The 24,773-nt window shown below is 45.3% G+C and overlaps 1 protein-coding gene across 1 annotated transcript in view; it reads right to left on the bottom strand.

Moving 5' to 3' along the window:
- KCNG2 (potassium voltage-gated channel modifier subfamily G member 2) overlaps positions 1 to 15,186 on the bottom strand; it is a 75,164-nt gene extending 59,978 nt beyond the window's left edge. Inside the window, exon 1 of the mRNA XM_066625097.1 lies at positions 15,000 to 15,186. The gene's annotated coding sequence lies outside the window, so the exon portion shown is untranslated. The remainder of the gene's footprint in view (positions 1 to 14,999) is intronic.
- Positions 15,187 to 24,773: the final 9,587 nt, after the last annotated feature.

Genomic DNA, 24,773 nt, shown 5'->3' with positions numbered 1-24,773 from the left:
GACCTAAGAAAATTCATGCTCTTCCACTAGTCAGGCTATCACAAAGCTTGATACCAACACATCAATGCTAGTAGCCATGTCTGTTAGAGGATTCTGGAACTGAGGTGACTCCATGCATTATAAGTTATTCTAAATAGGTCACCACTTTGATAGAAAAAGATATGCAGCTGAGTCTTCTGAAGATATATGACCTTGAAAACAGCTTTATCTCAAGACTTCTGTCAAGTGCCCTCCCTTAAAAACAGAAAGAAATTTTGCTCCTGCTAACACCATTAACAAATAAGAATTATTAAAAATTTTCAAAACAGAAAAAGCATAAGTCTTCATAAAACAATCTGTATATTCCATTGTAGTCTTTCAAAAAAAGTTTATACATTCTATATATAGCAGCAGTATAACACATCAATACAACTTATAATATCTACAATAGAATAACACCTATGAATTATTTACAAAGTACCATTCATTACCTTTCATCATTCTTTTACCTGCTGCAGAATTATTTTTGTTAAATTTGAGAACAACATTTCCTCTTCCACTGTTTAAGGCTTGGCAGCCAATTCTAACCAAATTCTCGTACAGCCGTGTAATGATTAAGAATGCAAATCATGTGTCAACAGATAAATGAGCATTTGCTGGAAATACTAGTAAAATTCCAGTCGTACAATATTATGTACTTTGTACTTCGTTTGTGACGCTTTGGTTGTACAGAGATGCTTATGTCCCACTCTCAACATTTATTTGTTGGTGCATCCTGTTCTAAGACTAGGCTCCTTAGTTTATATAACTCAATATTTCCTGAAAGGTCTGTCTAGGACAAAGAACATCTGAGGTCATTCATTTAATCATGCTGATTACTAAAACAAAAATCGCAATGGGAAAACATGCATCTAAAATCACTTCGAATTTATGACCTAATTAACTAAGTAAATTACTCAGTGAAGAGCCACACCACCTCTCTGATTTTGTGACATTTTCAATAGCACTAGGTCAAAAGGTCATGAGAGTTCTTCCATTTGATGGCAATCAAGTCAAAGAAGGTATCACAGAAGAATCTGAGATGTTTTCGCCTTCATTCCTTCACTTCAAAGAACGTACAATCAATTGAAAACATAAACAATTTCATTGCTAATTTTGCTCAAGGGAGCACATCTAATTCAACTTTGTGTCTTCATATGCTGTAGGCAATGGTTCTCAAACTTTTAGCACTTTTAGCACTGGGACCCACGTTTTAGAGTGACAATCTGTGGGGACCCACTGGAAGTGATGTCACTAACCTGGAAGTGATGTCATGGCTGGAAATGACTTCATCAATTTAGGCTTCAAACCTAAGCCATGATCAACCAAAGGTCGCATTATACAGCACACTCTTCTATTACTTTGCATAGCTCAGAACTCAAACATTTCAGCTTGGAAATCAAAGCAGAACACAGACTTGGATCCTTCTCCAACCACACAGCCCTTCCTCCTTTCCAGCATCCCATCTTCCCACCTCTTCAGGGCAAAGCACCATGCCTCTCTCCCATCAGGAGGCCATCCTGCCCTGCACCTCCGTACCCTGTATTTTCAGCTCTGTGTTTTCAATGTTGGCTGAGCTAGGTGCCATGCAACCCACTGCTGTAGGGTACCATTACAAAAGGGAAGGTTAACCTGTTTGGAGAGTTTGGAAAGCTTTCTTCTCTTTGTGGATTTGCAAGTATATCAACCATAGGCTTTCAAAAACTCTTCAAACTTTTAAGTGAGCTTCCATGTCTAGTTGAACTAAACGTGGACACACACCACTCCAGCTTTATGGTCCATATGGGCTATTCCTGTTGACCATTTACAGAAATTCCTGTAAAGACACATGTTTGAAAAACAGCCTGATAATTACCATTGTATGCAGGTTGAAACCCTGAAACTAGAAGTGCTGGGCACAGTCTTGCAGTCCCCATGTAGGCAACACTCTCACGAGATTGGTCCCACTATAAACTGTCTCTCCCCAGGCCCATCTGCTCAGCCACACTGTGCTGTCTTTAATGTCTTTTTCTTGTTCTCTGCTCTTTGCATAACAAGGGATCGGAAGCAGCTGGTGCGTGGCAGTATAGTGGATCAGCACTTCTCTGAAGCAACTGCCTTGTTCTTCACCATCGGAGTTTTCTTTAGAAATAATTAAGTCTCTAGATGCTACAGTTGGGGAGAAAGCTTCAGAAATGTAAAACAAATGTAACTGTATGCAGCAACTTATGTTTAAAACTTTATGGAGCCTTGAACTATTAATACACTCAATGTGCCCTCAGAGATATCTCATATCATTCATCATGGAGAGGGGTTAACTTTAAAAGAAGTACCGTCGATTGTCTTTTAAAAAGTAAATCAAACAAATAGAACAGGTAGAACTTTTAAAGGTGGAAAATCTGTTCTTTGCCCTAGTAACCCCCCCCCCCAAATAAATACACCGGACAGAGTGTATGGCCCCCCCCAAATAAATACACCGGACAGAGTGTATGGATTAAAATTGGGTCACCTTTACTAAATCAATGCCAATCAACAAGATGCTGTCAAAACCCTGTAGAAGGTCCTACCTCCCAAATATCCCACACACCCCCTTTACTTGCAAGCGCATACCCTGGAGGAGACAGCAAGCATCTGTCCATTCCCCCTTTGAGCATTCCAACCCTGACTCAAAGCTGGGGACTGTCAACGCTTCTCAACATCAATCCCCAAAAGGGTCAAGGCAGCTGAATTCCAGTACCTCTCTGAAGCCAGAAACATTCTGAAGTTGACTTTGCAATCCAAGTCTAAGAGGTTACCAGCCAGCATCCCTGAGCCAAACCTCCTCTGGAGGTACATACACTGGCTTCCCCACCAACTCCTGCTTACTTCAGAATACACACCAAAAATCCCTACTCTTACTCCTTGTGTTGCACTACGTTCAGTGGCAAATTTGCTCTCCGACTGGTAAAGAAGCCCAGCACCCACCTATGTTGGCCTCTGCACTGGCACCTCCCTCTTCCTGGCTGCTGCAAAATGTTGTACTGAACTTCTGAGATGGCCATCTCCCTGGCAGTATGTGAAGATTGACGCTGCAGGATGACAGGATTAGGCCCTAAGTGATTAGATGTGTACAATTTCACAATCACTCCACTAAGATACAAATTCTGTACTATAAAAGTCATGTGGATTGTATGACCAGAATTTGTGGATTCTGCTCCTGAATAGTAAATAGGTTTCATTTAACTGCAAAGAGGTAAGTTTTATTTGTTGTAATAATCAATATCTTCATGCTTGCTCAGGAAATGTATAACTTAGGACGCAATCCTTTCCAGCATTGACTTAAGGGCAATGCAGCTCTGAGGTAAATGAACAAACATTCCCTTACTTTGAGGAGGCCTCTGTGAGTGTCACCCAACTGTAGGATGCAGCACACGTCCCACTGGCACAGCTATGCCAGTGCTGGAAGGCACTGACATAAGGGGTTAGGATTGCGCCCTTAGAAACCTGAAAATATGATTTAATTTAAATTGACCACCTTTCTTGGCTATCCAAATAATAATTATTTACAGATATCTGCCCTGGCACTGGTCTCCCATTTTGCAGGTGGCAGCAATGACAGGACCAAGATAGGTAGCATCTTATGAATGTTGCTGCCAAATTAAAAAAAAAAAAAAAGAAGTTCCTCCTTTTTCAAGCTAATTTTCTTCAGGTTTGGCATATAAGTACTAAACTGAGAGCTAAGCAAGCTGCTATCTACACATTGTCTATTTTATTTCCAATATGCAGCACACAGCATTCATCATTTTTCCAATGCGGTGTCATATTAGAACATGGAACAGTGGGTATTTCTTTGGAGCTGTTACTTTTTCAAACTGCAGTAAAATGTTCTGTAAGACACAATGCTGTAGAATTGGCATCTGCCTGTGCATTGTTTTTAAGCTCAACGTAATGGTTGACTGTAAGAAATTTTAAGATTGCATATTTTTATTTCATTTTTTAAAAAACAGGAGTGTCAAACATAAGCCCTGGGTCTGCAGAAGTCTGTGGCTGTGCAGAAGAAGGCTGTGGCCTGCAGAAGTCCTTTATCCTGCCCTTGGGCTCTCCCAGTACCACCATCAGCTGCTCTCAGGTGCTGAGCTGGACAGAGGTATCACTGCTAAAGGGCAGCCTGCATGATAATTGAGTTCTCCCCTATCCTGAAAACAGGATCAAGATTTGCATATTTCTCTTCTGTTGAGTTCCTAAGGGCACAATCCTAACCTCTTATGCCAGTGCTTTCCAGTGCTTTCCATAAGGTCAATGCAGCTCTGAGGTAAGGGAACAAACATTCCCTTACTTTGAGGAGATCTCCATAAGTGACACCCAACTGCAGGATGCAGCACATGACCCACTAGCACCGCTATGCCAGTGCTGGAAAGCACTGACATAAGGGATTAGGATTGCACCCTTTGTGAGAAAAAAGTGCTTATTTCTGGATGCGATCTGCTTAACAATATCACTTCCTGCTTGATGACATCACTTGATAACATCACAATTTTGATGACAAAATTGTACAAACTGCAATAAAGCACAATAAACATTTCAAGTGTGAACTCTGTATCATTTTAGACCATTACCAAACATATATACATACATATTCATTGGTTTTCCAAGCTTCTCAAAAATGCAGCACCACACAGGCAAGCAGAATTTTCTTTTTATTCACAGTATCCCCCTCTGCATACCAGAATGGCATAAAATATGCAAAAAAGCCACAGAAAGTGATCAAGTCAAGGTGCAGTACAAATACAGAAAAAAATAAGATCAGAGAAAGGTTTTACTGAGCCTTGCTTGGTTTACCAAGCTTCTCAAAAGTGCAGCATCACACAGACAAGCCCCAGAGAGTATCTTGGAGAGATCCTGATCCGAGCACATTCACCTGATCACAGATCACTTACAGATCACAGTTTAGAACTCAAATGCCTCAACTCCAGAAAATAGAACAGTGCTGGTTCCCTACTTGGACATCCCACCCACTCCCTACCCACTCCCTACCCATGCATGTTTCCTCCCTCCCCAGCTGCAGTACATGTGGACACCCTCTAACACAGGGGTGCCCAAACCTCATCCCTGGGGTAACTTGTGGCCCTCAAGGACTCCCAATCCGGCCTGCTGGGAGACCCCAGTCTCTAATGAGCTCTTGCTCTCTGGAGACTTGCTGGAGCCCATTCTGGCCCAACGCAACTGCTCTCAGCATGACGACCAACATGCTCTCAGCATGACGACCAACAGCATGACGACCTCCTGTGAGCTGAGGGCTCCCTCCACTGCTTGCTGTTTCATGTCTGTGATGGAGCAGGGGCAGCAAAGGAAAGGCCGACCTTGCTTTGTACAAGGCCTTTTATAAGCCATGAGCTATTGCAAGCCCTTCATTCATTCACAAGTTCCATCTCTAATGTATTCATTTATGTAAATTTATTCAAATTTGAAATGTAAATTAACTCTTTTTTCCCCAGTCCCCGACAGTGTCAGAGAGATGATGCGGCCCTCTTGTAAAAAGTTTGGAAACCCCTGCTCTAGCAGATACTTTTACTCAGTCACTCCACCATTGGAAATGCTTCAGGGGCTCGCCGTCTTAATGAAAACTACTCGTGGTTTCCTCAAAAGTGAGCAAAAGTGGTGTTATTTCATGAAATGAGTAGTTTTTCATGTTTTGATCTTAATATTGCTTTATATCGCAACTGGAGCAGAAATTCTCATTATTTCACATTCTGCGTTGGTCACTAACAAAAACACCCCTAGGTACTAACATCAGCACAATACAGTACAAGTTGTAGGAAGGACATCACTGACTACTGTATAGTCTTCAGCTCCTAGAAGTGTTTCACTACTTTCGTAAGTGTGGCTGATTGCTTTTTGAATTTCCCACAGCTGTAATTCAGATGTGTAGCTGACAATACAATAGTTAGAATCAGTTTTAAAATGGCATTCTTCTCCATCATAGTCCATATCAACAAAATTCACAAGTGAAGTGCAACAGACTAAGGAGTTATCTACAATCACTTATGAAAACCCTGTCATTAAGAACAAGTCTTGCATCTCTAAAGCAAGTGGCATGAATTACTTGGCAAGAACAATTATGCATTAAAAAGGAAGAGCCATTCAAGGACTAATGATTTATAAAGACTGGGATCCGAAGAGCTCCATGTATTATTCCATTCACAAGACATTCAGCTCCTCCCTTTCAGTTGAAGCCCTTCATTGAGGTTAAGGGCTCTCCTTATGCCTCAGCCTCATGAGGTAAGGGGGCGCTGCTGGTGAAAAGCAAAACCAGTCGCACAAATGTGCAGGGATTCTTTGTACACATAGGCCTCTGTGAATTCCAGTTGTAGTACTTTCAGTATACAAAGTGCACTGCAGTACTTATCTTTTCCAACCTCCAAAGAAAGATCCAATTATACCCATTTTACCAAAATTTGAATCTTTCCGAAAGTTCTTGAAGGGTCATTTGTGATGGCCCTATCCACGGCCCAAATTGGAATGTTCTTGTGTTCATATGAGTGGGAAGCACAGCTGTAATGAGTTTGCTTTGCTGGTGTGTGCACATGGTCATTGTATACCTGTTCAATTCAGTATTACAACACACTTCCGTGTGCTGTAATGCTGGATTGAACAGGTACATAAAAATGAAAAGAGGAATTTTCTAAGGAAGCTAGGGGATTGCCTTTGTTGAAGTTCACCACTTCTGTTGGTTTTTAAAGGATTAAAAGACCACATCATTGTGAAGATGAACCCTTTAATCTGTATAAGATTAAAGATTTTAAAAATGATGCTCCAAGTTACAGAGAAGTGGTGCAAAGAAGGGAAGGTTGAGCAGTGTCACTGACCTCAATTTATGTAGTAGGCACTAGCCAGTAGTGCCCTGGCTCTTGCAACAACGTTCTGTATAGCTCACTAAATGAACTTATTAGGAACAGAATTACGGTTTCCCAGCAACTCGGTTTTGTGGGTTAAATGCTGGGAAACCATATATATTCTCATAACCCTGCTGTACAGCAACAGAAAGTCAGAAAGTTAGCAATTTCTGTATACTAAATCCTTCCTTGCCCATGTAACTGCATCATCCAGAAACACCCTAAGAGTGGTGAAAAATCTATGATAAACTAGAATGTTACGTTCTCAGATTCAGTAACACCTTGATCTCTAAGGGCACAATCCTAACCAGGTCTACTCAGAAGTAAGTTATATTTTGTTCAATGGGCTTACTCTCAGAAAAGTGTGGTTAGGACTGCAGCCTAAGTGTCCATCTTTAATGTCCATCATGTTGAATGAAACACAAACAAAATATAGCAGTGTTTCTCAAACTGTGGGTCGGGACCCACTAGGTGGGTTGCGAGCCAATTTCAGGTGGGTCCCTTTCATTTCAATATTTCATTTTTAATAGATTAGACTTGATGCTACCATAGCATGTGACTGCATTTGGGGAAATGTTACAGAACTGTACTTTTAACAGACTACTATGTATATTCTTTTAACAATGATAGTAAATAGGACTTACTCCTGAGTACGTGTGGGTAGGATTGCAGCCTAGGATTGTTAAAAATTTCCCTGCTCGATGATGTCACTTCCGGTCATGACACCACTTCTGGCAGGTCCCGACAAGATTCTTTTTCCAAAAAGTGTGTCCTGATGCTAAACGTGTGAGAACCACTGAAATATAGCATCTCCTGGTACTCTGTGACGTATGTTTATATAGAAGTCATTTTTCTTTGCCTCACTTAATTCCAGTTTTGTTGTCAACTCATGTTAATGCTTTGAAAAAAAGAGATAAACAGGTCTTTCTCAGACTGTAGATTGGGCAGTGAAATCCTAAACATCAGAAGTAAGCCCCACTGAGCTCAGTAAGACATGGAGTGAAATCCTATAACATTTAACTGGGAGTAAATCCCATTTAACTCCCATGACATGTACTTCTGAGTAGACATGCATAGGATTGTGTTGTTTCTGGAGAAACAATCCAATTCTAGAACAATCCTACGTTTAAGATTGCAGCCTAAGTTAAGTTTTGCAGTTGCTGTGGTTTAATTTAAATATTTATATTTAATACAAACTTGCTCCGAGAAGAGCTGGCCTGAGGAGGCTGACAGACGCCTCCATGCCGGTTTCCCCTCTGGTGCTTGTGTTGGCCCCGCAGGGCCAACACAAGTGAGAAAGGTAGGCGTGGGGGGGCAGGGAAGAGGAGTGAGGGAGGCGTTCCTAGGTGCAGGGAGGGAGGGCAATGGGTGGCCCCGGGGGCGGACAGGCGGGCAGGCGAGGAGCGGGAGGTGGGGCTGGAATCTGGCAGTTTTGCCAGATCCCAGCCCCCATTCCCAGGGAGATCAGAGCGGCTTCAAGGCAGTCCGCTCTCCTTGGACTTGCGCCACTTCAAGGAGGTGACACAAGTCCGAGAAGACCTATTGGGGTCAGCAGCCCTTACCCAGGGGTAAAGGCAAACGTTTCCCCTTGCCTCTGGTTAAGCTGCTTCTGGCCACAATCCTGCGCTGAATGAAGTGCAAGCCTCCTGACTTGCCTGTTCCAGCGCAAGTTAGGATTGCACCCTAAAATTGTCTTAATTCAGTTGTCAAAGAGAATCCCATCAAATAAATTTTAAAAAAAATTGGGTTCATTTGTTTGAAGTTCACTATAAAGAAGAAACATAAATGGAGGAAGAATGGGACAAAATGGGCAAAGCATGGTAGCATGATAGTGGAACCCCCTCCCCCCTGCTATTTTTGCAAGTTTCACTGGCAAAAGAGATGGCTGATATGTGCAGAAGTGGACAGCTTGTCCTACAGTTGTCCCTGAAGCAAAGGGTGAGCCTTTTCTAGTTGATGCTACTTGCTGATTTCTATAACCTAAGGACATAAGAATAGCCTGGCTGGATCAGACAAAGGTCCATCTACTGCAGCATCCTGTTTTCAACAGTGACCCAGTAGATACCTCTGGGAAACCTGTAAGAACACAGGCATTTCTGCCTCAGAGTGCATGGGAGGGGGGGCTTACTTCAGTCTCATTCCAGAAGTTCAGGTAGTTATATGAAGAAGTGAAGGTAATGATATCGTTGCATCACGATCAATTGATTCCAGAGTGATTTGAAGCCACCTGGAGGACAGGGCAGAAGGGCCCTTCCAGCATGAAATGCAATACTTAGCAACAATGTGGTATGGGCCGGAAACTTGGACAATGCGGGCATCACCCCCCACCAGACTGCTGTGCCTGGGTGGCCCACATGATAGTCACGTCACCATCAATTGCTTCTGGAGTGCCCCCATTTGGAGCCAACTAGAGGAAGGGTGGGAGGGCCCTTCCAGTATGAAATGAAACACTGAGCAACAACGTGGTATGGGCCAGACCGGCCAGACTGCTGTGCCTGGGCGGCCCAACCCAGTCCTCCCGCCCTAGCAACACTACTGCATAGATGCATAACCCCTGCAACAGATGTTCAAGTGCACATTGCCACTGAGCCTGGAGCTAGGATATAGCCATCATGATGATGAACCCAGTGATAAACTTATCCTTCAAGAATTTACGCGCATGCCATATATGACAATGCCGTGAAGGATTCCATCTAGAAGTGAAGAGTTCTACGAGTTGCTCATAAGAATACTCAAAGCAGTATACAAATGCTGTAATTATTGTTATTAATTGTTATTTGTCTAATCCCCTTTCAATGTCTCCTAAGCAAGCAGCCATCACCACATCTTGTGAATGTCATCAATTACTTATAAGCTGTGTGAAGAAGTACTTCTTTTTGTCTGTTTTACCTCTCTTCCCCAACCCACACCTTTTATGAAGGGCGAGTTCACTGCACAGCCATATCTTAATACCAAAGCACTATCACACCAGTCACCTCCCAGTGAGTTCAGGCCAGGTAAGCAGCATCATGTGGTCCCTATGGCAGACGGATCAAATATCATCTGTCATACTGAACCATGATGTTTGAACCATTGGTAGAAAAACACTGAAATAAAGCAATGGATTGGACTGGAGAGACTTGGGTTCAAATTCCTTCCTCCTTAACTTTGAAATTTACTAGGGTCAGACACCATTTAATAGTCGAATCTACCTCACATAATTGCTGTGAAAATAAAAATGCAAAATAAGCTATTAAATAAATAATGTGCGCTAGAGAAAGGGTGAGACATAAATGTGATGAATAACAAAATAAATAATGTCAAATAACATTATATAGAAGGAAAACACCATTTCCCTAATGGACTATAAATTTATATATTTTTTTAAAAACCTATAAAAATAATTTGGCACAGATAACTGGCGTCCAGAGGTACTGGAAAATGAAAAGTATCTCACATCATGGCAATTAATTTTTTTCTTTTACTACAGAATGTGCTTTATCCCTTTGTGAGACCTGGCACATTTTACTAACAAGTACACGGAAGCAGCAAGGGGAGATAAATGGAGCTACTGGTAGAAAGTCAAGGTTGCTTTTATGTATTTCATAATTAAAACTGCATTAAAAAAAACACTTGAAGGAAGAGACTATCTTAACAGAAAGTAAATCAGTGCAGTTAGGAAAAACTCAATTTCCTACTTGAAGCTAATTTTAATTCACTTTCTGAAACCAAAGCTAAACACATTTCTAGTTACGCCATATCTTACACTGTTCAGCAGTACAATTCTATGCATGTTTCCTCAGAAATAAGGCTGCAATCCTTATACACTTCCTTGGGAATAAGCCCCACAGAATGGAACTTACTTCTGCATAGACAGACATGGGATTGCACTGTAAGTCAGGCCTACTCTTGGATAAGCAAACAGGATTGCAGACAATTAAGCAGATGAAGTTAGAGACCACTGCTTCAGCAGCACACCTGCCATTAAGCAAACAGGGCAAATGCCCCGGGCACATGTCTCTAGGACCAAGTGGGAAGCCTTCTGAGGCTCCCAATGCAAATAGAAACTGTACCAGAAGAACAAGACCGTGAGGAAGCCTCAGACGGCCTCCCCAGTCAATCCTGGAGCGCACAAGGCTCCATTGCGCTGCAGGTGAGTGACCCCCACCTGCAGCTTCGCAGGGGGCGCCATCACAGACCTTTGTCCCAGGGTGCCTCAACGGCAGGTCCGCTACTGCACTGCTTATGACTAAAAGTGTTTGAAAATGACATTTATTTTACTCAGAAATAAGCCCATTGTGTTAGTAAGACTTAGACTGGAATCTTATCTTATTCACCAGAAACAAACACCTCTGCTTATAAGTTCCATAAGACTGCAGTAGAAACTGCTTCTACGTGTGGTAACTTCTCATGAGGAACCATTTCCTGAGGTGTTCTAATCCAGGGATGTCCAAATTTTTTGGCAGGTGGGCCACATCATCTCTCTGACACTGTGTCAAAGGGCCAGGAAAAAAAGAATTAATTTACATTTAAAATTTGAATAAATTTACATATATTTACATAAATGAATATATTAGAAATTGAACTTATATGAGTGAATGATGGTATTGCACAAAACAAGGCCAGCCTTTCTTCCGCCGCCGCCGCCGCTTCATAGATGTGAAACAGCAAGCAGTGGAGGAAGCCCTTGGCCCTCAGCTCATGCAAGAAGTTGAACAGCTGCACTCATGCTGAAAGCAGTCATGTCAGGCCAATGCGGGCTCCAGCAAGCCTCCACAGGGCCAGAGGTTCATTGGAGACTGGGGGCTTCCCGCAGGTCGGATTGGGTGTCCCTGAGGGCCGCAAACGGCCCCTGGACAGGGGATTTGGGCACCCCTGTTCTCAACATTTACCCCCCACTGTACCATGTTGCACAATTCACCTATTGGAAGTACCACCGGAAGAAACTGGTGATTACATCATCACCAGTTACTTCAGCATTGAGAGGCCAGATACAACATGATAAACACAAGTCAGGACACAATCCAGAGGTGCCCATGGGCCGGCGCAAGTCTCTTACGCCGGTCCAAGAGGGTTGTAAACATTCCGTAAAGCACATTTTTGCCTCCTCGAGAGTAAGGTGCACCAGCACACAGAGGGAGGTGGGAGGGAGGCGTTCCTGGGCAGGGGGAGGGCGGGCAGTGGGCAGCCCCAGGGGCGGGCAAGTGGGGAGTGGGAGGCGGGGCTGGGATATGGCAGTTATGCCTGATCCCAACCCCTGTTCCTGGGGAGATTGGAGCGACTTCAAGGTGCTCCACTGTCCTCGGACTTGCACCACCTCAGGAGGTGACGCAAGTCCAAGGAGACCCATAGGGCCCAGAGTGTTTTAACCGGAGGTAAGGGGAAAAGTTTCTTCTTGCCTCTGCCTAAGCCTCTTGGTTTGCCTGTTCCAGTGCAGGGTAGGATTGCGCCCTAAAAGTCTTAGGATGGCAAGAAGGCTTTTTACAGTGTGTGAAAAGCAGGCTTTGGAGTTCTGCCCACCAAATCAAGCCTCCTACAGATATTTGTCATGTCACATTGGTAGTCTTGCTGCCGGATAGCAGATGCCCAGTGTTCCCTCAAGTACCACCAAACATCACCTCAAGTACCACTGGTGGTACCCATACCACTGGTTGAGAAACACTGTTCTAATCTAAGAGCTAGAAAAACATTACTTTTATCACATATTTTTGATTTTTTTCACATTTTTTTTAACTGACTGTCCAATTAACCTTTTTATATGGATATTTTCATCTATGGTTTTTTTCACAGCGTTAATAGGGTTCCTTCCCCAACGGTGATTGTACAGTCAGTCTTGTACAGTTTGTACTGTACTGTAAAAACTGTACTGTACAGTCTTTTCCACTTGGTTCAAGAAACATTTAAAAAGGAATTCATGTGGTAACACGCTATTCTGTATGCATTCAAAAGTAGACCTGAATACCTCCACAAGATGATTGACATTGACAAGCGTGAGGCCTGACTGAGATATTTCTCTTGGGTACACAAATTCATTCTTCAAACATTTGATTTGATTTTTTAAGTGGGAAAAAACAATGGAACAAACCTCAAGTCAGTAATTTCCCATACAATAACTGATCATTTGTTCTGGCTCTAAGACACAAGCCAAGTTCAAAACTTCCTTAAATTCACTGACTGACCTTGGCAAAAAGAATAGGGTCTCTCTCTCTCTCTCTCTCTCTCTCTCACACACACACACACACACACATTTGCAGCAAAATTTAAATGAGTTAATTCAGAATACAAAGAAGCAGCTGACCTTTGTGCCACCCCTTCTACAAGAATAAGGTCTTAATGCTACATGCCTTTCCCAAACAGAAGCAAAAGTCCTATCTGGCAGGTACGTTTCAAATGAAACACCAAGCATCAAGAGAGTGACACTACAAGCAGATTTCATCACTATTGGAGATCACTACAGATCTCCAATAGTGATGAAATCTGAAATTAAAATATTACACACAGTACAATGAGCACAGTGTATGGTAGGGTGCATACTATAAATGCTATAAATAAAATGCACATCATTTTGACATCCAGTTATTAACTTTAAAAAACACACACCCCTTTATGAAAAGCGTATTGAGGGCAAGAGAGCTAAAGCTCATTAATTTCTTTTAAATTTCATACACGGGAAGCTTTATTCAAAAGGTCGTCTTTCATTGTCCATGTGTTACCAAAACAAATGCCAAGAAACAAATTCACTTAGAAAAAAAAAGAAAATTTTAAGTACTGCAGTGATCAGGCCAAAACTATCTGGAAGCCAAAACAGTGACTATCCATTACAGCTTACATTCACGGTGTTCTTTCTAAAAAAATAGTAACAAAATCCACTAATTTTTCATCATGCCAAAACTACCCATCCTGTTTTACAGATATGCATCAAAGGTCATATATTGTATGAGCAATGTTTTAATTTTATTTACCTATTACAATTCCAAGTTAATCTATTTCTATGAGGGGGAAGGAATCCTTCCAAAAAGCTCAAACTGAATCCATTTAGCTTAGGGCAGTAGAATGTGTTCAGAAACTGGCAGCCACTTTGCTCTGTACCACAAAAAGTGATAGACACCCCCAAATTCAGGGCCTACTATTATAAATTGTGCATGCTGTGGTCCAGCCGCACCTAGAAGATTTGAAATCTGGACAATATGAGACTGGACTTTTGGAGCAGGTGGGAACATTAAACAGTCTCACTTTTTGTCCTCTCTTGTTTTACACTCTTTAGTGCAAACACAGAAGGTGAACTGTGTAAAGACAAATAGTCACCCTTGAAGTTGCTTTCTTCCTGCCTAATGAGGAGTGGAAATTTAATGAGAAGAAAGGAGGGATGCTCGCTGCCACCTCACCCCATGATGTGAGCAATCAGATTGATTCAGGCTATTCACCAGCATGGTTCTCAGCTGGAATCAGTGGAGTTAAAATAAAAATAAAATAAAAGGGGGGGGGGGAGAATAAGTAGAGAAAGTTCCTGCCAACCAACCAACCTCCCCTTAGCACAGTAAGTAAGCAACCTACCCACCCATAGCCCAATCCTTTGCGTGTCTACTCAGACGTAAGCCCCGCTGAGTTCAATGGGGCTTACTCCCAGGAAAGTGTGCATAGGATTGCAGAATGGGACTGCAATCCTATGCATGCTTTCCTTGGAGTGAACCCCACTGAACTCAATGAGACTTACTTCTGAGTAGACACGCATGGGATTGGGCTGCCAGTTGCTTGCAGCCCGCAAGATCAGGGACCAAAGAAGCGGGGGGGGGGGAAGGTTCCCGACGCCTTCAGAAGGTTCGATGCGCAAGGACCTGGATCAGCGGGTTGGGAAAGCGCGCCAGCATCCACCAGCCACCTGCGTTGCCTGCGACGCGCTTGGAAGGCGCAAGGGCTGCAACCCCTTCCGCGCTGTGCCAGCATCTCCGCCGAAGGCGCTGCGACCCAGACGCGAGGAAGCCCGCAGAAGGTGGGGCCGGGACTGCCCCTGGACGGCTCTGCCGGGTCCCCAAGTCCCGGTGCTTTGCCAGGGCGGAGGGACAGACAGAGACCTCCGGGGCAGCGCGCCACCAGCAGCTCCCATCCAAAGTTCCCGCTCGCCTCGCCCTGCGCCCTCCCCAGGCTGCTCACCTCCACTTGGAAGCGGCTCGCCGAGGACTCTCCTGCTGCCTGAACCCGCCGCGGGAGTCCCGACCACAGCCGCCTGCAGGAGCCGGGCGGAGCTGTCCTGCTGCCTGTCCCTCGAGGTGCCCTCCGCTCCAGCCCTGGCGAGTCCAGCCTCTCGGAGGCGCGCCGCAGGTGCTTCGCGTCCCTTGCCTTCCAGCAGAACTCCGGGCACTCTGCGCTCCGAGGAGGCGGCCACGCCGAGCCAAGGCATAAGGGGCGGAGGAGAAGAACGCCGCCCCGCCACCTCGCCCCAGGCGCCGCCTTCCGCAGCCCCTTCGCCGCCCAAGCCCCGCCAGAGAGGCTGGAGCGCAGCGCCTCGCTGCCGCCGCGTTTGGGGAGCGCACGGACTCTGCGTGCGCTCCGGGAGGCCGGCAAGGGCGGGAAACCGGCGGCTGCTTTGGGGAGCCCTGCGGCGCCGTGCCCAGAGCCGGAGAGAGCGCGCCTGGAGGGGGCCTGGAACTTTCTGGACAGCAGCAGTGCACGGAAGCCACGCAGAAGCCCAGTCCTTTCCCATTTTCCAGGGCCGCTGCAGCTGTGCCAGTGGGGCGCGCGCTGCATCCTGTGGTGGGGACGCAGTCACAGAGGCCTCCTCAAGGGATGGTGTTCCCTCACCTCAAGGCTGCGTTGTGGCTGCACCCGTGCTGGAAAGTTGGTTAGGATTGGGCCCTCAACCAAATAATTTCCTCACCACATCTGTTCAGACCTGGAAAGAAGGGTGCTGAGTCCACCCTTCCTGCATCCTCAACTCAACAAGAAGACCGCACCATAGATTTGTATTTTGTTTTGCCCGTCTACATCTGACAAAAATCAAATACTAGAAGCTCTCCTACAGACTTTTTTTTTTTTTTTTTGAAAAGGCTAGTTTATTTGAAGAAAAGGTGCAGCCTGAGGCAGGTGAGGCAGAGCCTACCCATCGGAGTGCTTTGAAAAGCACTGCTGCCACCATGTGAGGTGCGCAAGCACAGGGCATGGGTTGTGTACTTTTGCACGCCATGCACAGTGGCAGCACTTTTCAAAGCGCTCACCTGCCTCCCCACCCACCGCACAACCCTAGCCTAACGTAGAGCAAAATTAATGCTCTAATATAGTGCATCTCTTGCCACTGCCATCTTGCTCCCTTTCTCGTACCATGTGTCATCCCATTTATTTATTTCCCGCCTTTTCTTTACATCCATCAGAGGTAGGGTGGCTAACATCACAATTAAAAGCAGAAAATTAAACTACAGTATACAGCAATATTCAATCATACTTTAAAAGAAAAACAGCAAGTCAGAACTGAACAGAAAGACAACACAACAAAAAAATGGATCACCCCAAATCAGAAAAAGCAGAGAGAGAACAAGAAATACTTGCATCTGCACCAATTTGAAGTTTCAAATGTTCTTCAAGAACTGCCCATATAGAGCATGTATGCGCAACCTCCTGATTGTATGCGCAAACTCCTGATTTTAGAAATGGGTTATGTCAGAATGCCAGATGCAAGGGAGTGCACCAGGATGAGGTCTCTTGTTATCTGGTGTGCTCCCTGGGGCATTTGGTGGGCCGCTGTGAGATACAGGAAGCTGGACTAGATGGGCCTATGGCCTGATCCAGTGGGGCTGTTCTTATGTTCTTATGTTACAGTAATCCAAAATCTGTGCAATAGATAGGTAGGTAATTGTAGTCATCTGACTGCTTCAGGTGTGTAGAACCAGCCCAGCTTGCATCAGTAAAGGTAGAAAGAGAAGTGATGGATTTGAGCTGCCATCGCTACCTCCCTCTAGCTAGCTCAACACAGATGCAAACTACACTGTCCACCTTCCCACCTTCCTCTGTTGCATGATGTATTTTCTGAAACCAAGAAGTATGGGACATTCTGGTTTATCTAAAGGGATCTTGCTCCTTCTTTGGGGAGTCCCTTTAAATAAACAGGAAGTCCCACACATCCTGGTTTGGGACAAGAACTGTGCAGTGGAAGAAGGTACCAGGTTCTGGTTTTTTTGTTGTTTGTTTTTTTTCTTTCAGAGCATGGCTGCAGTTGGGGGTCAACAGTGGTTTCTGGCAGCAGAATCACTTGCAACATCCCTGCAGGTATGGATGCAGCTGGCAAAGCTGGACAAAGGCTCCCTGTACCACTGCTGCTAACTGGCTATCCTGAAGCAGCGCTGTGTTCAGGAGCACCTCCCAAACTGCAGCCCAGTTCTTCAAAGGGAGTAAAACCTCATCCAGGACAAGTCAACAATCCATTCCCTGCATTGCAAGTCTCCTGCCCACATGTCTGTGTTATCTGGATCTAGTTTCAACTTGTTCAGCCCTTTAGCAACTCCAGAAAGCAGTTCATGATTTATGCAGCTTCCCCAGCTTTCAATGCAATGGAGATAAAGAGGTGGGTGTCATCTGCACATTGGTGACATCCAACTCCAAACTCCATGGTGACTTCTTCCAACAGTTGGATGTAGATATTAAATAACACAGGGGACAAAAAAAAAAAGTTCCCTGTGACATGCCACAGGCCAAAAGAGCTCCCCAGTACCACTTTCTGGAATCTACCTTCAGGAAGGATCAGAACCACTGCAACATCGTATCCATTTAATCCCACCCAGTCAGATGATCCAGAAGCATACCACAGTCAGTAGTGTCAAAAGCTACAGGGAGATTCACCTGGATCAACAGGAATGTACTCCTCATGCAGTCCTCTGGCATAAGCCATCCACTGGGGCAATAAAGCCTGTTTCCATCTCCCAAACCTGCATTGAAAAGGATTCAGAAATCAATTTCATCCAGAAATCCCTGGAGCTGGGATGCCACTATCTGCTTGAGCACCTTGTCCAAAAATGGGACTGGTGGTGGAAACGGCCAGTAATTTTCAAACGCAGTGGGATCTAAGGAGAACTTTTTCAAGAGGATACACATGATCACCAACTTTAAATAGGCTGGTATTACCCCCTCATTCAGAAACCTCTTTATCACAGTCCAGACCCACGCGTATCATGACCCAATTTTTGGTGGTTCACAAAACTGACAGGGTAGATTAGACTATGTGCATCAAGGGTCAGACAAGCTGCTACTCAGTTGCAGACTTACCATTAGGTCTGATGGGGCAAATGCCCCAGGCATGAGCCTCTAGGCAGTGGCATACCTGGGGGTCCTGGCGTCCCAGGCAACCCCCAGTTTTCCACCACCCCCATACCCCTTGGCCCCCACCCGTGATCTGGGCAACCCCCCGTTTCCGTCCCCACCCGTGACTCGGAAGTCATTGCGGTGACATCATCGTCACCACAATTACTTCCGAGCGGCTACCTCCTCCGTTCCCCCTTTGGAAAAAAGAGGGAATGAAGGAGGCAGCCGAGATCCTGACGGAGCGGTGTGGAGTTCTCCGTTGGAGCACTTTGGGGCTGCTGGAAGCCCACCTGTCTGAGGCACTGCTTCCAGCAGCCCCAGACTGCTCCAAAGGAGTCCTCCGCACCGCTTACAAGCAGCACAGAAGCCTCCATTGGGGCTGGGGAAGCCCAGGGCATCAGCGTGACAGGAGTCGCACTGACGCTCTAGGATGTGCTCTCACTGCCTCCAGAGGCTTCTCCAGAGGCAGTGAGAGGGTGAGGCTCCCAGGCCAGAGTGTCAGTATTTTTCAATATTACAAATTGGCATCAGTATTTTTCAATATTACAAATTGGCGTAGTCGGCAGGACAGGGAAAATTGGGATAGGACATCATGATGTGGCTAATACCAAGAGCCTGTGGGGCCCCAGTGCCATCCCTAAGATCACCTGGCCAACTGAGTCAGAGAACTTTTTGGGCAGCAGCATGTAGTGGCATTCCTAGGGGATCAAGGGGGGCAAATCTGCAGGAAGCCACACCTCTGGTGGTGGCACCCCTTTCCTCACACACACACACCCCGCCACTGTCCCCATCCATTTGCTGCCTCCCTGGGTCTCTGAAGGCCCCCAGTTGGCAGGGGCAGCACTTGCCGGGGGGTGGCATCCTGTGGTCCTGGCCCTGGATGGCACAGGATCACCAATGGCAGCATGGCTGGTATACCAACATCATTCCAATCCTGTCTTGTCCATTCAGCATCAGGCAGAGGTGCTTGAACCATGAGAACTGTTGTTCAAGGCATGTTTTTTAGGAGAATGGAATCATATAGACCAGCAGTCTCCAAACTGGAGACCGCTGTGTTCTGAGAAAGACTTCCTCAGCGCAAACGGAATGCTTTGTTCTGCCAGGAAGTCTCCTTACCGTGCTGCCAATCACCTCCTAACTGCATGCAGGCCAGTCGCATCTGTCCAGAAATCCAGGCGTAAAGCCTACTGGGGCGACTGACCCTGGAAGCAGCTGGCCAGTGCACAGTTTGGGGAAGATCAGCGGCAGGACAGGGAGGCTCTCCAGCAGAACAAAGTGTTCTGTTCACCAGGGCGACGGATTCGGCCATGTGCTGGATCCAGCCTGCAGGACATGGTATGGAGTACCCTGATATAGACAACCCTACTGCCTTGCAATATCTTTCTTAGGTACATAAGCTCCTGGTTTCTCCTTCTGATTCTCAGCCTTTCTCAACATCACTTTCTCTTGATAGTGGTTTTGCTAATGTTGCTTTTAAGTTCAGTATGTTGGAGTTTCTTTTCTTCTTCATTCCTTTTCTTCTAATGCCCAGGCTCTTGTCCAAGGCTTTGCATTTTCATTTGATTAATATAGAATTCACTCTTTTCTCTTTACAGGCTACCATAATTTTAGTTCATCCTCTTATTGTTTCCCACACTGATTATTGTAACATTCTTTTTGTTGTTCTTCCTGCTTTTGCTCTTAGGCCTTCCCACTGCTAAATGCTGATGCTCATTCAATATTTATACTGGCTTCTCTGCTCTAGTCTTGATTATAAACTTCTTACCCTGAAATCCAATGCATATTTACTCAGAAGTAAGTCCCACTGTGTTCAGTGGGGCTTACTCCTAGGAAAATGTGCATAAGATTGCAGCCTTTTACTCACTCTCAAAACTCCCTATGATCTCACTTTTTTGTATTTATCTCCTCCTCACTCTCTGTTCCTCCTCGGATCCTTTACAAGTACCACTCTTTTTAATGTGAAGATTTATTTCTCATTTCCCCTCTGTCTGTCTGTCTGTCTGTCTGTCTGTCTGTCTGTCTGTCCCTTTTCCTTTGTAGCATAAGGAGCTACATAAGGTCCATGTGATTTTTGATTTTGCACAGTGCCTTATAATTTTATGTGCTAGACAGAGTTAAGATCCACGTTCCCTCTAAGTTGTGTGGCTTCACAGCTCGAATTGAAGCACTCCACAGTTTTTGTCACAGCACTCCAGAGCTCAGCGATGACAATGACATCATCGCAGTGTGCTCTGGAGCTGCCCCCTTTGCACAGCTCTTTGTGGTCCCTGTGCACTTCCTGTAAAAATTTCAAGGAACTTTGGTTAAGATTCTTTTTTAGATAATAATCATCAGTACTTGGAGTTAAACTAAAATAGTGCCTAGCAGGGAGGATCAGCATTAACTCATAATTTTGCCACATGTTAGAAAAATAATAAACATATCTATGTCCCAAAATTTCCAACTAATGCAAATGCATCCCTTACTCAGAATAAATTAGGTAAGTGTGTCTCAAACTATGGGTCAGGACCCACTAGGAGGGTTGAGAGCCAATTTCAGATGGGTTCCCATTCATTTCAATATTTTATTTTTAATATATTAGACTTGATGCTCCCATGGTATGTGCCTGCATTTGAGGAAATGTTACCGGCCTGTACTTTTAACAAGCTACTATGTATATTCTTTTAACAATGATAGTCAATGGGACTTACTCCTGGACAGTGCTTTTTTTGTAAAAGAAAAGGTGCAGGAACTCACAACTTGTTAATCTTTTATTTATTTATTTATTTTTTAAACCATTTTTGATTGGAGAAATAAAATATTTTTATGTGCTTCCCCCCTAAAGATGAACTTACTTCTGAGTAGACATGCATAGGATTGGGCTGTCAATCTCCACATCCCCTTCCCCCTAGCTATTTTTTCTACACAGGTGAGGAAAAATACTGTACAGGTGCACTTGTAGCGTGTAGTATGTAGTGTGGCACTACTTTGAGGAGAGGAAGCAGTGAATGGATTCCAAAAAATGGCTTACATGAGTTCCATGTAGTAAAATTACTCTAAGCAACTGTGGGAGTAAGAATAAAAAAGGAATTCTTACACGAGAGGGGTCCTTAGGTGCACATACATAGAAACAGCTACGTTTGCAAACAAGGGATTAAATATGGTCTAATTCAGGTATCAGAATACTCTGTGTCTTTGGGAAGGCGCTTGGCATGCAATTGTATGTTCTCTGCTGCCCTGAGCAGCTGCTGTGCATTGCTGGAGAGGAGCTGCAAATGCTGGCTGGCGGAGGGCATGCTTGTGGGGGAAGGATGAGGAGGATCTCTGGCAAGGCTGGACAGCACGTTGTACACACGTAGAATCCCTTTTCACCTGCTCTTAGCATGTGAAAACGGGTGCAGATATATATCTCTGCCAGGATTAAGAGCCCAATTCTAGGTATAACTACTCTGAAGTAAGTCTTGTTCTAGTCAATGGAACTTACTCCCAGGAGAGTGCCTAGGATTGCAGCCTAAGAGCCCAATCCTATGCATGTCTACTCAGAAGTCCACTTTAGTGAATGGGGCTTACTGTGGATAGGATGGCAGCCTTAGAGTCCAGTCCTGTGCATGTCTACTCAGAAGTAAGTTCCATTATAGTGAATGGGGCTTACTGTGGATAGGATGGCAGCCTCGGGGCCGAATCCTGTGCCTGTCTACTCAGAAGTCAGTCCCACTAGAGGCAGTGGGGCTTCCTCCCAGGAAGGTGTGGAGAGGACTGCAGCCTCAGAGGCCCTCCTCTGCCTGTCTACTCAGGCTGCAAGGCTATGACACTTTCCTGGGAGTAAGCCCCATTGAACACAATGGAACTTACTTCTGAGAAGACATACATAGGCTTGGGCTCTCAGGCTGCAAGGCTATGCACTCTTTCCCAGGAGCAAGCCCCATTGAGCACAATGAGACTTACTTCTGAGTAGACACGCCTAGGCTCGTGCTGCAGATTGGCACGGGGGCTGCACCAGCCAGCTTCCTTCCCCTCCTCCTCCACCAAGCCAGTACCTGGGCGTTCTGTGGGTGCCGCAGCCCGTCTCCCTGGCTGGCTGGCTGGCTGGCTGTCAGTCCTCCTCCTCCTCGGTGTCGGTGCATGTCCCCCGCGCCCTTCACCGGCTTGGAAGCTGCGCAGGGAAGCAGAGCGCGGGGGGGAGGGAGGATGGCTGGGCTCAGGCAAGAGCTTGGAGATGGGGGCAGGAGGGGGTTGTTGTGCGGTCAAGCAGACACCCGCCCACCCTGCACCCCCCAGCACCCACCCAGCGAATGCCTCTGTTTTGCCTCTGAAGGGGAGGGGCCCCTGAAAAAAGGTGCCGGAACTCCGTCCTCCCGCGTTCCATTAGAAAAAAGTCCTGCTCCTGGATAAGGCAGGAGGGCTGGTCTAGAGGGTAGAGCCTCCATTAGCTCAAAGGATAACATCAGAAGGTTGCCAGTTCGAGGACACCGGCAGCTCCCTGAACGGCTGAGAATGGCGAGATCTTGAAGCATCTGACAAGCCCAGTTGAGTGATTCCACTTGCTCTTGGTGTGAGCAAGAAGTGTCTTGGCTGCCCTCCATGTGAGAGATGGAGCTGCTTGTCAGCCTGTGTGAGAGAACTGGAGGCCAGAAGTGAGACCAAACCAGGAACACTTCTAGATAATGAGAGCCTAGGATTGTGCTCTTAAATGTACCCCACAAAAGGGTCATATTTACAACCATCGCACTGTTACTATGCAAATGGTATTTTGGGTCCTAAGCAACCTGAAGTGCTTCAGAAATTCTGCCTGCCCCACTGTTGCTGCATTCTTCTTCTCTGCCTCAGTTTAGAGGAGAAGTAGTGGTATCCATCTTCCCTCTCCTGCCTACTGCTTCCTTTTCCTCCTGTTTCACTTCAGTTTAGAAACGGAGGAGGAGAGAAGGTGATGGCAGTAATGTTCTTCCCAATCAGGGAATGGGAACAGGGTTGTCACTGCTGTTGTCACCTCCTCCTCCACCCACCCACCCAGCAAAACTGAAGGCAGCCCCCCCCCCCAGCTTGTCAAGTGTTGTGTTTCCTCCATGCTCATTCTGCTAGTCTATGTTTTGAAATAGACCTGCAAAGGATAACCAGAAAAAGGAAGATGGGACAAGCAGAAATGGGACAATCATCTCCCAGTTTCCTTGTTCTGTCCTGCTCTGCTCCTTTATTTCAAAACATGAAGTGGAAGAACATAGAAGAAGAGGTACATGGGAGCAAATGGAGGCTAGGTGAGGCTAACGAACACAATCCTATGCCTGTCTACTCAGAAGTAAGAGCCCAATCCTGAGCTCTTTAGTACTGGCGGTATGAGCATAACGTCGGTGCTCAATGTTGTAACGTTTACACCTTCTGTGTAGGGACCACCGGAGCCAGTCCAGCACCAGTTAGCACTGAGCTCAGTACCCGAAGGATGCCATCCAGAGCAAAGGAAGAGCTCCAGGTGACTGTCAGGGTGGGGAGAAGGCATTCTAGGGCAGGGAGGGGGTGGGGCAGGGGGAGGAACTAGGGTGGGGACTGGCAGACCACCAGATCCAAGGCTCCACATTGAGATGAAAAACCCGACACAGAGCTCCTCCATTCTGTGCCAGCAAAATTGCCAGCACAGACTATAAGAGACATATTGCAGAGCCTGTGTCCTTACCCAGGGGAAGAATGTCCCCTTCCCCCAATGAGATTCTGGCGGCGCCGCAGCACCCATAGGATGCAACGGTAGCCATTTTGGTGCCACTGCTCCTCTGGGTGCCGGGCAGCTTACGATTGGGCTGTAAGTCTTTAATTCAGTGGAACTTATACCAGGAAATTATAGAATTGCAGCCTTTACTCATTATGTCATTACACATAAAGAAGTAGAAACAAACTGACATAAAAAATCCTAATGTAAAATGAATTGTTCCCAAATTTTGTAATGACAATTTCTTGCTATAGCATTTATATATCTTGAAAATCTTTGTGTATGTTTCTCTTAATCTGTGTTTGATCACAACCCAAATAAATTATATATGCTGCAAGATAAGAACTACATGCAGAGTTGGAGTTTTGTTCGATATTTTTACTGTGGCTGTTCCCATTGCTAAACAGAGAAGCCACAGCTTAGTTTTTTAAACACTTGAAGTGGGAACCATTGCAGAGAGATGAAATTAAACAAAGCTTGGCCTACATACATACTTTGTCCTTGTGTGTGCATATCTTTTTTATTTTATTCTTAGTTTGTTTATGGTAAAACAGAACACTTAACCTTGAATATATTGCTCAAACCCGATGCCCTCCCTATTTGCATCTGTTCTCTCTGAAATTTCAATTTACACCTTTGGCATTAAAAACCACTCAGTTTTGTTAAAATGCAACTTTGTTTTGCTAATGCATATAATCCAGTTAGGCTAACACTTGATTTTCAATCAGTTGAGTTCTGTTGGAGCCAATAAAAACATTAAAGGGGCAGTCTGATTCATCACTTCGTCTTCTCATCTATGATCTTGTAAAGTCACTTTTTCTTTTGTTTGGCTTATAATGTGCCTTAATTTTCCCACTTGGCCAAAAAAGAAATAGTAACACACATTTCCCTTTGTCTACTGAAAGGAGCACCACGCTGCCGGTGTGCACTGTCACAAATGTGCCATAAAGCACATTTATGGGCCC

This window comes from Tiliqua scincoides, chromosome 4 (genome assembly GCF_035046505.1).
Source record: "Tiliqua scincoides isolate rTilSci1 chromosome 4, rTilSci1.hap2, whole genome shotgun sequence".
NCBI classification, from domain to species: domain Eukaryota; kingdom Metazoa; phylum Chordata; class Lepidosauria; order Squamata; family Scincidae; genus Tiliqua; species Tiliqua scincoides.
The sequence above is the reverse complement of the archived record's forward strand: the minus strand, read 5'-3'. Positions and strand labels throughout refer to the sequence as shown.